General features: G+C 35.8%; 1 protein-coding gene across 11 annotated transcripts in view; it reads right to left on the reverse strand.

The window, feature by feature from the left end:
• MARCHF1 (membrane associated ring-CH-type finger 1) overlaps nucleotides 1-14,051 on the reverse strand; it is an 860,279-nt gene that overhangs the window by 322,155 nt on the left and 524,073 nt on the right. Inside the window, exon 1 of one of the 11 annotated variants that reach the window (XM_032413132.1) lies at nucleotides 7,623-7,706. The exons of the other annotated variants lie outside the window; for them this stretch is intronic. The gene's annotated coding sequence lies outside the window, so the exon portion shown is untranslated. Of the gene's footprint in view, nucleotides 1-7,622; nucleotides 7,707-14,051 lie in introns of those variants that run through there. 11 annotated transcript variants of the gene reach the window in all.

The following is a 14,051-nucleotide window of genomic DNA, read 5'->3' on the forward strand; positions in this document are numbered from 1 at the left end:
CAGAGCACTTAGGCAAGACAAAGAAATAAAAGACATCCAAATCAGAAAGAAAGAAGTAAAACTGTCACTTTTTGTGGGTGAGATGATTTTATATATAGAAAACCCTAAAGACTGAACCAAAAGTCTTAGAACTAATAATAAAATTCAGCAAAGTTGCAACATACAAAATTAATATACAAAAATCTGTTGTTTTATCCACTTACAACAAACTATCAAAAAGAGAAATTAAGAAAACTATCCCATTTACAACTGCATCAAAAAGAATATAATATGACCTAGGAATAAATTTAACCAAGGAGGTGAAAGACCTGTACACTGAAAACTATGAGAAACTGATGAAAGAAACTGAAGAAAACACAAATAAATGGAAAGATATTCCATGCTCATGGATTGGAAGAATTAATATTGTTAAAATGTTCATGTAACCCGAAGAAATCTATAGATTCGATGTAGTCTCTCTCAAAATTCCAATGGCATTTTTTCATAGGAATTGAACAAATAATAAGAAAATGTGTATGGAACCACAAAGGATCCCAAATAACCAAAACAATCTTGAAAAAGAAGGACAAAGCTAGAGGCAACATGCTCCTTGTTTTCAAACTTTATTATAAAGCTACAGTAATCGAACAGCCCAGTATTGGCATAAAAACAGCCTGCTTCTCCCTCCCCCACTCTCCCTGCTTGTGTTCCCTCTCTCGCTGTGTCTCTCTCTGAGACACATAAATCAATGGAACAGAATAAAGAGCCCAGAAGTAAGTCAATGCATATACTCAATTAATTTATGACAAATGGGACAAGAATATACAGTGGAGAAAGGATAGTCTGTACAACAAATCGTGATGGGAAACTGACAGCCACACATAAAGAATGAAATGGGACCAGTATTTATACCATACACAAAAATTAACTCAAAATAGATTGAAGAATCTAGTGTAAGACCTGAAACCATAGAACTCTTAGAAGAAAACATAGGCAGTAAGCTCATGACATCATTTTTGGCGATATATTTTTGAGTCTGACTTCAAAGGCAATGGCAACAAAAGCAAAAATAAACAATTGGGACCACATCAATATAAAAAGCTGCACCATGAAGGACACCATCACCAAAATAAAAAGGCAACTTACTGAATAGAAGAAGATATTTGCAAATCATATACACAATCAGGGTTAATATCCAAAATATATAAAGAATTCATATAACTCGATAACAATAACAACAACAAAATGACTAAAAAATAATCAGAGGATCTGAATAGACCTTTCTCCCAAGAAGACATATAGATGGCCAACAGGCACATGAAAACATGCTCAACATCATTAATCATCAGGGAAATACAAATCAAAACTACAATGAGATATCACCTCACACCTGTCAGAATGGCTATTATCAAAAAGGCAAGAAATAACAAGTGTTGGCGAGGATGTGGAGAAATGGGAACCCTTGGGCACTGCTGGTGGGAATGTAAACTTGTGCACCCACTATGAAAACAGAATGGCAGTTCCTCAAAAAGTTAAAATAGAACCAGCACATGATCTAACAATTCTACTTCTGAGTACTTATCTTAAGAAAATGAAAACACTAATTTGAAAAGATATACGCACCTCTGTGTTCACTGAAGCATTATTTACATTAGTCAAGATATGGAAACAACCAAAGTGTCCATCAATGGGTGAATAGATAAAAAAAATGTGGCATATATGTACAGTGGAATACTACTCAGATATAAAAAGAATGAAATTTTGCCATTTGTGACAACATGGATGGACTGCGAAGGCATTACACTAAATGAAATAAGTCAAAGACAAATACTGTGTGAATTCACTTATATGTCAAATCTAAAGAACAAATTTTCAAAACAAAGCTCATAAATGCAGAGAACAGATTGGTGGTTGCTGGAGGGGAGGGGAGCTGAGGGTGGACAAAAGGAAGTCAGAAGGTACAAGTTTCCAATCATAAAATAAATAAGTCATGGAGATGTAATGTACAGCATGGTAAATATAGTCAATAATATTGTTTGCATACTATGTAACTTTATATGGTGATAGGGGAAAGAAGACTTATGATCATTTCACATTATATGCAAATATCAAATCATTCTGTTGTAAACCTGAAACAAATACAATACTGTATGTCAATTATACCTCAATAAAAACACCTTTCATAAAAATTAAGTTTAAGATATTCAGTGGAATGGATTTCTTAATAAGACTATCAATCTGAGTGAATCATTCATTTGAGGTACAGGGAAATGGTGAAGGGAGCTTGAAAACAATTGCTTGAATGAGCAACAATTAATGTTCAACCATTCAATTGCTTGAGATTTTATTGAAAATTCTTATCTATGTTATACACAATCTGCATATCTGACTAATTCACACTCCACAGAAAGTAAATATTTCCACATTCCCAGTACACAGTATCTTGGTTACTCATCAGCTTTTAATTACATTTCTTGAAGTGTGCTAAGAGTAAATGAAAATGAGTATCTTTATTCAAAGGCAAGGAGTGAAATGATACATAATGACCAAACCAGTTTAATCGAGTATTAACAAATGTTCTACTTGTAAGTCATTTGCCATTTTTTAAAAAAAAATTTAACTCTATAATTAAATATCACTTCAGTACTTATAATAAAATGCTGAATTCATGCATGAATAGAAAGCATAACAAAGTGGCCCACAAAATTATGATTATCATCAGTACCCATTCTGGGTATGTCTTTAAAGGCAACCGACTTCTTATTTCCCATTCAGTTTTTGAGATTAAATAGGACCGTTTAATTTCATCGGTAGCACGCTTTTGTGGCAGTGCTGGTGGCTGTAGCTACGTTCCTCCTTGTTCAGTCAATGTTAATCCTTAAGTATTTATCGAACCCCTACTCTATTGTAGGTGCTGAAGTAGGCATGGAAGAGCTACACTTTCATTTTTTGTTTGAGTTGGATCCAGTGCAACATTCCAGAGAATTTTCATTTCTAAAAGTAACTAAGATCTCTCTGACTCTCTAATTTTTAGATTTGTGAACTTATTTGCTCAATTCCAAAGCAACAGCCTTCTCCTCTTGGTCTTACATTGTCCTCCCTGAAGTTAGCCTGTGCAAATCATCTTCCTGAACTGTTTTGTCGAACTACTATCAACAAGACATCATGCCAAGAACTATTAAATTTTGGCTCTACTTGCTGAAGTCGTCTAATAACATGTCAACTGCATTCTAGTTTTCTTTAAATGTAACAATTATCTTAATTCTAGAATGACCAGGTAGGCTAAATAACTCAACAAATTTAAAATACATCTTGTTTTGACCTAAATAATATGTTCATAATCATCATAGAAAATTTACCATAGACACTGTAATATCTGTTGTGGGAAAAAAAGAAAGCAAAAATGATCCATGGCTAGGGTCCGGAAGGTGGCAAAGCTTATAATTAAATTTGAACATATTCATAGAAATATTAACAAAGAAAGCTAAATGTGTAGAATGATAAGAGCAATCCAATTCCAGAGCTTCACTTTAGCTTTTTATTACATGAATTAAGAATATATGAAAACATGAAAAAGGCCAATGTTGGCTCTATTACTATGTCTGGACATTCACATATTATAAGAGAGAAATTTTGTCTAATGACTCGCTCTATATAATAAACATCTACTGACTTTACCAGTTACTTTAGAATCAAAGAATTATATCTGGAAGAAAATAAAGTTTAAATGGCCTTAAAAAAAGCAGCATGGCTATAGGCAAATTGAAAGGGAGAGAGAGAGGGAAGAAGAGATCCATTGCCTCATCTCATGAATTCCTGTGAGTAAGAGACTGTGATAGTTCTCAAAACAGTCTCTCCTTTTCTGTTTTTACAAAATCTTCAGACTGTAGGTCTCATTTTAAAGACATCTTTTTTGCATCAGTGATGATAATGTAGAAATTTCAGAAATAGTTTAGATGATTTGAGATAATTGAAGGGTTAATACTGTTAACTCCTGAGCCTCTGTGGACCAACATTCTTCCTATACAGTTCTGGAGTACTTATTGTATTCTTAGGGGTAAGAATGTACTATCAGTCAGAAGGGTAGGCAAATTGTGATCATTTATAGTTAACCCTAAAGCACTTTAAACTATAAGTATCATAAGTAATATATCAGAATAGGAAAGTGGTCATTAAGCATTCATGTTAATTGCTATCTAACCATTAAACCAAGCTAATGTGAGGTGCAGCAATGAGCAACTTATATAATGATCCCAGGAAATTGAGATTTAACTAAGCTTAATTTTAATATGCTACTTCGAGCAGATATTTAATAAATAGGAGCACAGTGCATCCTCTGTGAACTAAATTGACAACAAATTAAAATTAAGAAGAAAAAATGCAAGGCAATTGGGTATATCTCATGGAGAATAAATTACTTTTATTTCAGGAGCCATTTACTGAATACTTCCTTTGTGCCAGACAGTGAGCTCAGAACTATCGGTACAGGGATTAAAGAGATCTAGAGCATAGAGCTGGGAGGGGAAAGTGACAAATAAACGAACTTTGGATAGCAGTGCAACGAGTACTGTGAAAACTTTGAGAAAAGACACTTGCTGTAGTATCAACTGAAGGAAAAGGTTAATTTTAGATGAATTACCAAAGAAAAGAAAATTACAAATAATTTACATGAAAATTAAAATCATTACTATTCCAAAGGTTTCTGCCGCTACTCGCTGTGCCGGGCAACTCCAGGAGGGTCATTCACATCGTAATCCCTACAAAGGGTGCTGTGCTTCGAGGGATGCTTTTCACATAAAACACCATGGGATTCGTGCTCCTGGAGTTGTGTAGTCTGGCAGAGAGAAAGCCTTGCTCATTTCTCCCAGTGACGCTTATTACACATACCTTATTGTACCCCAAGCCTAATGTAATTTAATCTTCCCAGCACACAAAAAAATGTAGTTGCCTACCTCTACCTTGCTTCTCTCTCTTCTCAACTATTTCCTTTCTAAAATTTGCCAACCATATCCTACCCAGCATAGTTAAGGGTTTCTCCAAATGCTCCCTCTCTTCACCATGCACATATAACCAAGAGAGGTGGCCCCATCTCATACAGACAACTATCCTCAAACTTGAGACTTGAGAATAGTCCTTATCTAAGGATTTAAAAGGATTTTTCAATTGAAAATTTTAGAGATTTGTCTGTACATTTCTTTAGCTAAGTGTTATTAAGAAATATAAATCTCAGGGCACCTGGATGGCTCAGTTGGATAAGCATCCAACTCTTGGCTCAGGTCATGAGATCAAGCCCTGCATTGGGTCTGTGCTCAGCATGGAGTCTGTTTGAGATTCTCTCTCTCTCCCTCTCCCTCAGCCCCTCTCCCTGCTTGCACTCTCTCTCTCTAAAATACATAAATAAAATCTTTTAAAAAGAGAAATATAAGTCTCAACTTTTGAACACTTTCTACCCCCCCAGAATAATAATGAAGTCAATCGCCATTATGAAAGAAATAACTCACTAATAAGGGAAGGAAGGGCCAGTTGGGAATATGCTTCCCTTCCTCATTGAACTGCAGTATCTCTGAGAATTAATGTTTGTTCCTTAGAGTAGTGTGTGTGTGTGTTTCAAGAGTGCTCCTTAGATACTCAGAAAACTATTACATGCATGCCTAAAACGCACACCAACTGCAACCCTGGATCCCTGTGTGGATATTCTGAAGTGTTCACATACAACTATGAGTTGTTCTTGAGGGCTTGGAGTGCTAAAGACCACCAAAGACTATCTACTGAGGATGAATTTGAGAAGTATTTAGACCAGATAGTCTTTAGACAAAATAACTCTATTTGTTAAGTTTACTGCTATGAAATTGTTAGAGTAGGCAGTTAGGTTCTAACAGGATAACTGGAGGCCAGCAATGAGGAAGTCATGGCCAGCTATCAGGAAAGTCACAGGCTGGTCCTGGCAGCCCTCCATAAGTAGCTGGATCAAACTGGACAGGCCCAAGATGGCGGGTGCCATGACAAGAAACCCCTGACCAAATTAGGAAGAAAAAGCATGAAATCCTGCTTCCCTGCCCCAAGTAATGAATATTTCACCCCCTTGTTAACAACTGCCCACAAATGATAGAAACCCAAACCCCAAGGGTGCAGCTCTCTCTTGATCTTCCCTGTTCTCACATCTTGCACTTTCACTTTAATAAACATTTCCACTCCTGTTGCTCATCTACTGTATCACATGTCTGTCCTTGAATTCTTTTTGTGACAAGACCAAGAAACTTCAGGGTCTGGGGTCTCCCCAGTTTACCCAGCAACAAAATGAAGATGTGGCCTGAGGACCTTCTGATTTCTATGAGTTGGATGTTAAGTTTCTCAAAGGGACAGAGATGTTCATAGTTGTATTGTAGGGTGTGAAACTCTAACTGACATAGAGCCCAATAAACAACTATTGATGATAAAATGAGTAAGATAAAGAGGAGCTCTTCTTTGAGTAAAGTTAGGCAATGGGAACACCATAAGGCAACTCAGAGTGAAGGTTTAAATTCTTAAGTGCTTTTTTTAAAAAGATTTTTTATTTATTTGAGAGCGAGAGTGAGTGAGAGAGAGAGAGAGAGCATGAACAGGGGAGAGGGCCAGAGAGAGAGGAAGAAGCAGACTCCCTGCTGAGCAGGGCACCCAATGTGGGGCTTGATCCCTGGACTTCAGGATCATGACCTGAGCCAAAGGCAGATGCTTAACCTACTGAGCCACCCAGGCATCCCATTCTTAAGTGCTTTTTGCTTGAACTATAGAAAAGATATTTAGTATAATTTTCTTTTTAATAATTTCCCCGTCTACCTTACAATTTACTTTCAGAGGCATCAACCTTTCTGGGAAGTCTTATAAGTTACTCTAGCCTTGTAAAGAGGCCTGGTGGTGAGTAAATAAATGGCATAAAAAGAAGTAGGATTCTCATTGCCTCCTTTGGTAAGGCATTGCAAAGAGAAGTTTTCTAGTGTAGGTTCTGACATGTAGAGTTTGAAAATCATCACTCCCATCCTTATAAAAAGATAAAACTGAACAAACTGAAAATCAATTAGTTTTCTTGGAACCATCAGAGAATGAGATTGTAGAACAAACCTCCACCCCAAAATATGTAGAGACAGGTGAATACAGAGAATCATGGCCAATTTCAGAATACATGAAGAGAAGCTGCTGAAACCAATAACTGGTGGCGACATACAGGAATTCCAATGTATTATTGGAGGCACTATGTGGACTATCTTGAGAATAAGAACTTCCTGGAGGCTGCATTCTTAATGAAGTCCCCACACTTTGCTGAGTTTTACTACTGGAAAACTTACCTAGATCTCATGATAAATAGCTGAGGAAGATACCATTGTGGTACTGGCAGGGAAAAGGGAAGGGGAACCATGATGAAATGCCCCTAGAGCACTCCCATAATGAAGACCTACTCAGGGAAAATATCTTAGCAGAGTCATATTAACTTACTTGAACGAAGGGCACTTCTCCCACGCCAAGCCTTTATAGCCTTCCTACCTCACCTAAGGTGGGGAGGAAAGCTAAGAAACACATGTGAAGGCCACAGCCCAGGAACACAGGCCATTAATCATTTATGATTTAATCATAAAATTATAGCACACTTCTCATCTACTGTGCCTTACCATCATACCAACAGGGCTTCAGGATAATAACAACAGATCACAGATGAAAAAACTGAATGCGGGGCGCCTGAGTGGCTCAGTTGTTAAGCGTCTGCCTTCAGCTCAGGTCATGATCCCAGGGTCCTGGGATCGAGCTCTGCATCGGGCTCCTTGCTTGGCAGGAGACCTGCTTCTCCCTCTTCCACTCCCCCTGCTTGTGCTCCCTCTCTCGCTGTCTCTCTCTCTGTCAAATAAATAAATAAAATCTTTAAAAGTCAACAGGACAAACACATAGATGCTAGAAGAATCTGTAGCATCTGATAGCTATAGCTATAGAAAACATTAAATAGAGCTCAATTTCTAGCCAGGATAACAGAAATGCATATTAAAGGTGCATTTATTTCAGTTTCCATTGCCTAATATACCATATGTGGCTTTCAACAAAAAAATTTGAAAGCATATTAAAAGCAAGAGAAAAACAGTCTAAAGACACATAAAAAGCATCAGAAGCAGAGTCAGATGTGACACAGATATTGGAATTATCAGATAGGGAATTTACAATACCCATAATTAATATATTAAGGGTTGTAATTGAAAAAAAAGGAGACAATATATAAGAATAGATGAATAACATAGGCAGAGAGATGAGAACTCTAAGAAAGACTCAAATAGAAATGGTAGAAATAAAAACACTGCAACAGAAATGAAGAATGCTTTGATGGGTTCATTAGTAGAGTGAACATGCCCAAGTAAAGTATCATTGAACTTTCAGATAGAACAACAGAAACTTCTAACTCAAATGCAAAGAGAAAAAAGATGAAAAAAAGAGCAGAATATCCAAGAACTGTGGGACTGTTTCAAAATATGGAACATGTGCATAATTGGAATAACAGAAGGAGAAAAAAGAGATAATAAAGTGGAAGAAATATTTGCAAGATGAAAGGTTAATATACAAAATTCAATCACTTTCCTATATACCTGTATGTTTATATTCCATCAATGAACAATTGAAATTTGAAATTAAGAAAGGAATACCATTTACAATAGCACCAAAAAAAATTTTTTTTAGATATAAATCTAACAAAATAGCTACAGGGCCTATATGGAAAGCTACAATATTTTGATTTTAAAAATCAGAGAAAATCTAAATTAATGCAGACATATTCTGGAAGACTCAATATTGTTAAGACCTGAACACAAGCCCATCAAAATCCCAGAAAGCAATTTTGTAGATATTGACAAACTACTCCAAAGTTTATATAGAAAGGCAAAATACATAGAATAGCCAACACAATAGTGAAAAACAAAGCTGAAAGACTCAGACTATAAGAAGTTTCAATATTTACTATCAAGTTACACTAATCAAGTCACTGTGATATTGGCAAAAGCAAAAAGCACATAAAACCATGGAACAGAGGCGCCTGGGTGGTTCAGTTGGTTAAGCGACTGCCTTCGGCTCAGGTCATGATCCCGGAGTCCGTGGATCGAGTCCCACATCTAGTTCCCCGCTTAACGGGGAGTCTGCTTCTCCCTCTGACCCTCTCTCCTCTCATGCTCTCTCTCACCCTCTCTCTCTCAAATAAATAAATAAAATCTTTTAAAAAACAAACAAACAAAACAATGGAACAGAATAGAGAGTCCAAAAACAGACTCGCAATTATAGGCAACTCATCTTTGAAAAAGAGCAAAGGTAATTCAATGGAGAAAAGATAAGTCTTTTCAGTGAATGGTTCTGTTTCCGGACACCCACATGTAAAAAACCAAATCTAGACACAGAACCTTACACCTTTCACCAAAATTAACTCAAAATTAATCACAGACCAAATTTAAATGCAAAACTTCTGAAAGAAAACAAAGGAGAAAATGTGGGTAACTCTGGGTTCAGTGATAAAGTGTTAGACACAACACTAAAATCATGATCTGTGAAAGAAAAAAATGATGTTAGAATTTGTTAAAATTATAAATTTCTATCTGTGAAAGACTCTTAAGAGAAGAAAAAGGCTACAGACTGGGAGAAAATATTTTAAAACTGCATATCAGATAAAGAACTTGTATTCAAAATATACAAAGAGCTCTTAAAACTCAACAATAAGAAAACAACCAACCAAGTAAAAAATGACAATCGGAACAGACACCTCCCCAAGAGGATACACAGATGGCAAATAAGCATATGAAAGATGTTCACCATCATGTCATTAGGGAATTGCAAATAAAAACAATGAGATACCGCTATACATCTGTTAGAATGGCTCAAACCCAACAAACTGAAAACACCAAATGCTAGCAAGAATACAAAGCAACAAGAACTCTCATACATTGCTGGTGGGAATGCAAAACAGAACAGCCACTTGGAAGACAATTTGGTAGTTTCTTACAAAGGGAAACACAGTCTACCATACAACCCAGCAATTGCCCCTGTAACTATCTACTCAATTGATTTAAGAACTTATGTTTCCACTGAAACCTGTACATAAATGTTTATAGTAGCTTTATTCATAATTGCCAAAACTGAGAGCAGCCAATATATCCCTCAGTAGGTGAACAAATTGTGATACATCCTTATAATGGTATTTTATTCAGAAATTTATTTTATTGAGAAATAAAAAGGAATGAGCTCTTAAGTGATTAAAAAAAAAAAAGGCATGGATAAATCTTAAACACATATTGCTATATTAAAGAAGCCAGTCTGAAAAGGGTTACTTTATGTATGATTCCAATTATATAACATTCTGGAAAGGGCAAAACCATATCAATAGTAAAATGACCCATGGTAAGGCAGTGAAACTATTCTGTATGATACTGTAATGGTGGATACCTTAGACTATACATTTGTGAACATCTACAGAACTTCAAAGCACAAAGTATGAACCTTAAAATGTATGCAAATTAGGCCATATCATTTAAGAGGCTGGGGGATCCCAAGATGGAAGTGAAAAATACAATCCAGGTATACTACAAATGAAGGAAACTATCACCCTGAAGAGTGTGAGAGAAAATGCGCTGACCTAAGTAAGTTTAGAATTAAGTGAGGTCTGTAACTGGGGTTATAGGTTTTCTGAACTGAACCAAAAAATATTAGACATAGGCATTGTGCTCTAGTTCATAAAATTGTTACCTGTGGAGGTATGGATTCACAACTGTGAAACAGCTGTACACATATTCTGGAACTGAACAATTAAATAAGTGGTTGGCAGATAATAAGGGCCACGTTTCTCAGTATTGGGGTGGAAGGTTATAGATAAGCAAGGGGAGAAGACACATGCCGTGAGGCATTAGAGATGGACCTCTGGGGGTCTTCTTCCCCAAAACCTATAACCCCAGTCCAAAAATCAGAAAAATTATCAGAAAAAGCTCATTTGAGAAACATTCTACATAAAACCTGACCAATAATCCTCAAAACTGTCAAGGTGTTCAAACAAGGTAAGTTTGAGAAACTGTCACAGCCAAGAGGAACCTCAGGAGACATGAGGATTAAATGTAATGTATCCTGAATGGGATGCTGAAAGAATGACATTAAGTAAAAATGAAGAAAGTCTAAAAAAAGTACAGACTTTAGTTAAATTTAATGAATTAGTATTGGTTGGAAAAAAAATATATACCATACTAATGCTAGATAATAACAGGGGAAATTGGGTAAAGAGTATATGGAAAGTCTGTATTATGTTCATAATTTTTCTGTAAATCTAAAACTATTACAAAACTTAAAAAAACCCTATTTTAAAAAATGAAATGAGGATTCTACTTTTCAGGTCTGTGAAAACTTTTATACTTTATTTCAATATGTAGTTCTAATCAATAGCACATATGCAAAGACTAATGATTTAATTACTCCCAACAAATTGTTCTAAATTATATGGTTCAGGCACTTATTACAGAGAAAGGTTGTAGATGAAGTTAGAAATTTTGACTGGAGTTATTTTTATCTTCATAGGAAAAATAAATAAATAAGTACAAGATATTGGTAGAAGAATGTGTATTACTTGTTTAGGATTAAAAAGTGACTAAAGTTCAAAACTGAAATGAGATGTCACCCACAGCTGTCAGAATGGCTAAAATTAATGACACTGGAAACAACAGGTGTTGGCGAGGATGCAGAGAAAAGGAAACCCTTTCACGTTGTCGGTGGGAATGCAAACTGGTGCAGCCACTCTGTAAAACAGTATGGAGGTTCCTCAAAAAGTTAAAAATAGAGCTACCCTATGACCCAGCAATTGTACTAGTAGGTATTAACCAAAGAATACATAAATACTGATTCGAAGGGATATATGAATCCTGATGTTTATAGCAACATTATCAACAGTAGCCAAATGGAAGAGCCCAAATATCCATCTACTGATGAATGGATAAAGAAGAAGTGGTGTGTATATATACAATGGAATATTACTCAGCCATACAAAGAATGAAGTCTTGCCATTTACAATGAAGTGGATGTAGCTAGAGTGTGTTATGCTAAGTGAAATAAGTCAGAGAAAGATAAATACTATAGGATTTCACTCATATGTGGAATTTAAGAAACAAAACAGATGAATGTAGGGAGGTAAAAAAAGAGAGGCAAACCAGAAAACAGACTCTTAACTATACAAAACAAACTGAGGGTTACCGGATAGGAGGTGAGTGGGGGGATAGGCTAAATGGGTTATGGGGATTAAGGAGGGCACTTGTTGGGATGAGTACTGGGTATTGTATGGAAGTGATCAGTCACTAAATTTTATACCTGAAACTAATATTATGCTATATGCTAACTGAAATTTAAATAAAAACCTGGAAAAGAAAAAATAAAGTGACCAAAGAGATTTTACTAAAAGTTCCAAACAAAATAATCACCACTGGGCTGAAAATAGGCTAATTTCCACCCCCATTTCTCTTAGGAATGAGAGAATTTAGTGAGAGAGTGAAATTCATAGAATTTTATGCAATGTTATTGAAGAAAACATTTTGCTCTATGCACCAGACATGTCCACTTCCTCAATAATTCTGTTTACAAGGGCATGAAAGTGTGAGTGTGCAAGAAGGAAAAAAAAATAAGGAAACATGATTTTTTGAGTAGTTTTATAAACGTACTTAAAGGTGTTTGAATAAAATACGGACTTCCAACTTTTTCCAGTGTGAAACATCTTTTTATTATAAAAAGTTTAGTAAGCCATTTATTTAAGAGTAAGTATATTTTAAATACAGATTGAGAAAAATGCGCTGTCATCTGGATTTAAGTTCTGATTGTAATAACTTTCTAATCCATTCTAGAGATTTATGTCTTACATACTGAAAATCATTGGAATACCTGGTAGTTTTGCTTAAAATTTTCTTTTTTTTAAGATTTTATTTATTTGAGAGAGAGAGCAGAGCAAGAGAGAGAGCACTAGCAGGGGTGGAGGGCAGAGGGAGGAGAAGCAGGCTCCCCACCGCGGGAGCCTGATGTGGGGCTCGATCCTAGGACGTTGGGATCATGACCTGAACTGAAGGCAGATGCTTAATTGACTGAGCCACCCAGACTCCCCTTAAAATTTTCAAGTAAATAGTTTTTACTATCCATACTGACCCTAAAAATAAGGCTTCCAGGAAGGTTCCTTTCTAACTCTTGCTCTTTGGGCTGATTTCAAGATGATGTGTCACTCTTTACTCAAGGAGAGTTCCTGAAAGGCACATGCCTTTATAACAGATAAATGTGATACATTTCATATCTAATATTTTAAACATCTTTTATGGCCCCTTAATTAAAGGCATAATACCTGGCTTATTTCATTATTTAATATAAATGTAAAATTTTGCATAACTAACACATAAAAATGTATATAAATGTAAATATAGACTTGCCTGAATTTCTATGCTTATTTTGGGGACTTCCATCATTTATATGAATGTAGGTTTTTTTTTTTCTGAGAGGTTTGGCAAAACCTGTGAGATAAAAAAAAAAAATTTATATACAACTTTCCTTCTGTTTTGTCCATGCTAAGGGACTGTAGATCTCTATTCCTACCCTTTCCTGTACCACCAGCTGAAATTTCTATTAAATTTCTTATTATCAAGAAGAGATTTTATCTTTTTGACACTTTAACTCTTCTAAAAAACTGTTTCCCTCTTTACATTGGCCTCTAAGAAGCTAGAAGTCAAAAGTATAATTTAATAATTTCTAATGCTTCTAGTATATATTTTACATTTTTAATGTAGCCCTGAGCATTTGTTAATGTTTGAATATCATCAACCATTGGTGTTCATCTTTTTTGCTTATTTTTTAAAGATTTATTTATTTATTTTAGAGAGAGAGCACAAGCGGGGGGGGGGGGCAGAGGAGAGGGAGAGAGAAAATCCTCAAGCAGACCCCCCGCTGAGGGTGGAGACCGACGTGAGGCTCAATCCCAGGACCCTGAGATCATGACCTGAGCCAAAATCAAGAGTCGGCCACTTAACTGACTGAGCCACGCAGGTGCCCCTTTTTGCCCATTTTAAAACCTG

Source organism: Phoca vitulina, unplaced genomic scaffold, assembly GCF_004348235.1.
Source record: "Phoca vitulina isolate PV1807 unplaced genomic scaffold, GSC_HSeal_1.0 scaffold14, whole genome shotgun sequence".
In the NCBI taxonomy this organism is placed as follows: domain Eukaryota; kingdom Metazoa; phylum Chordata; class Mammalia; order Carnivora; family Phocidae; genus Phoca; species Phoca vitulina.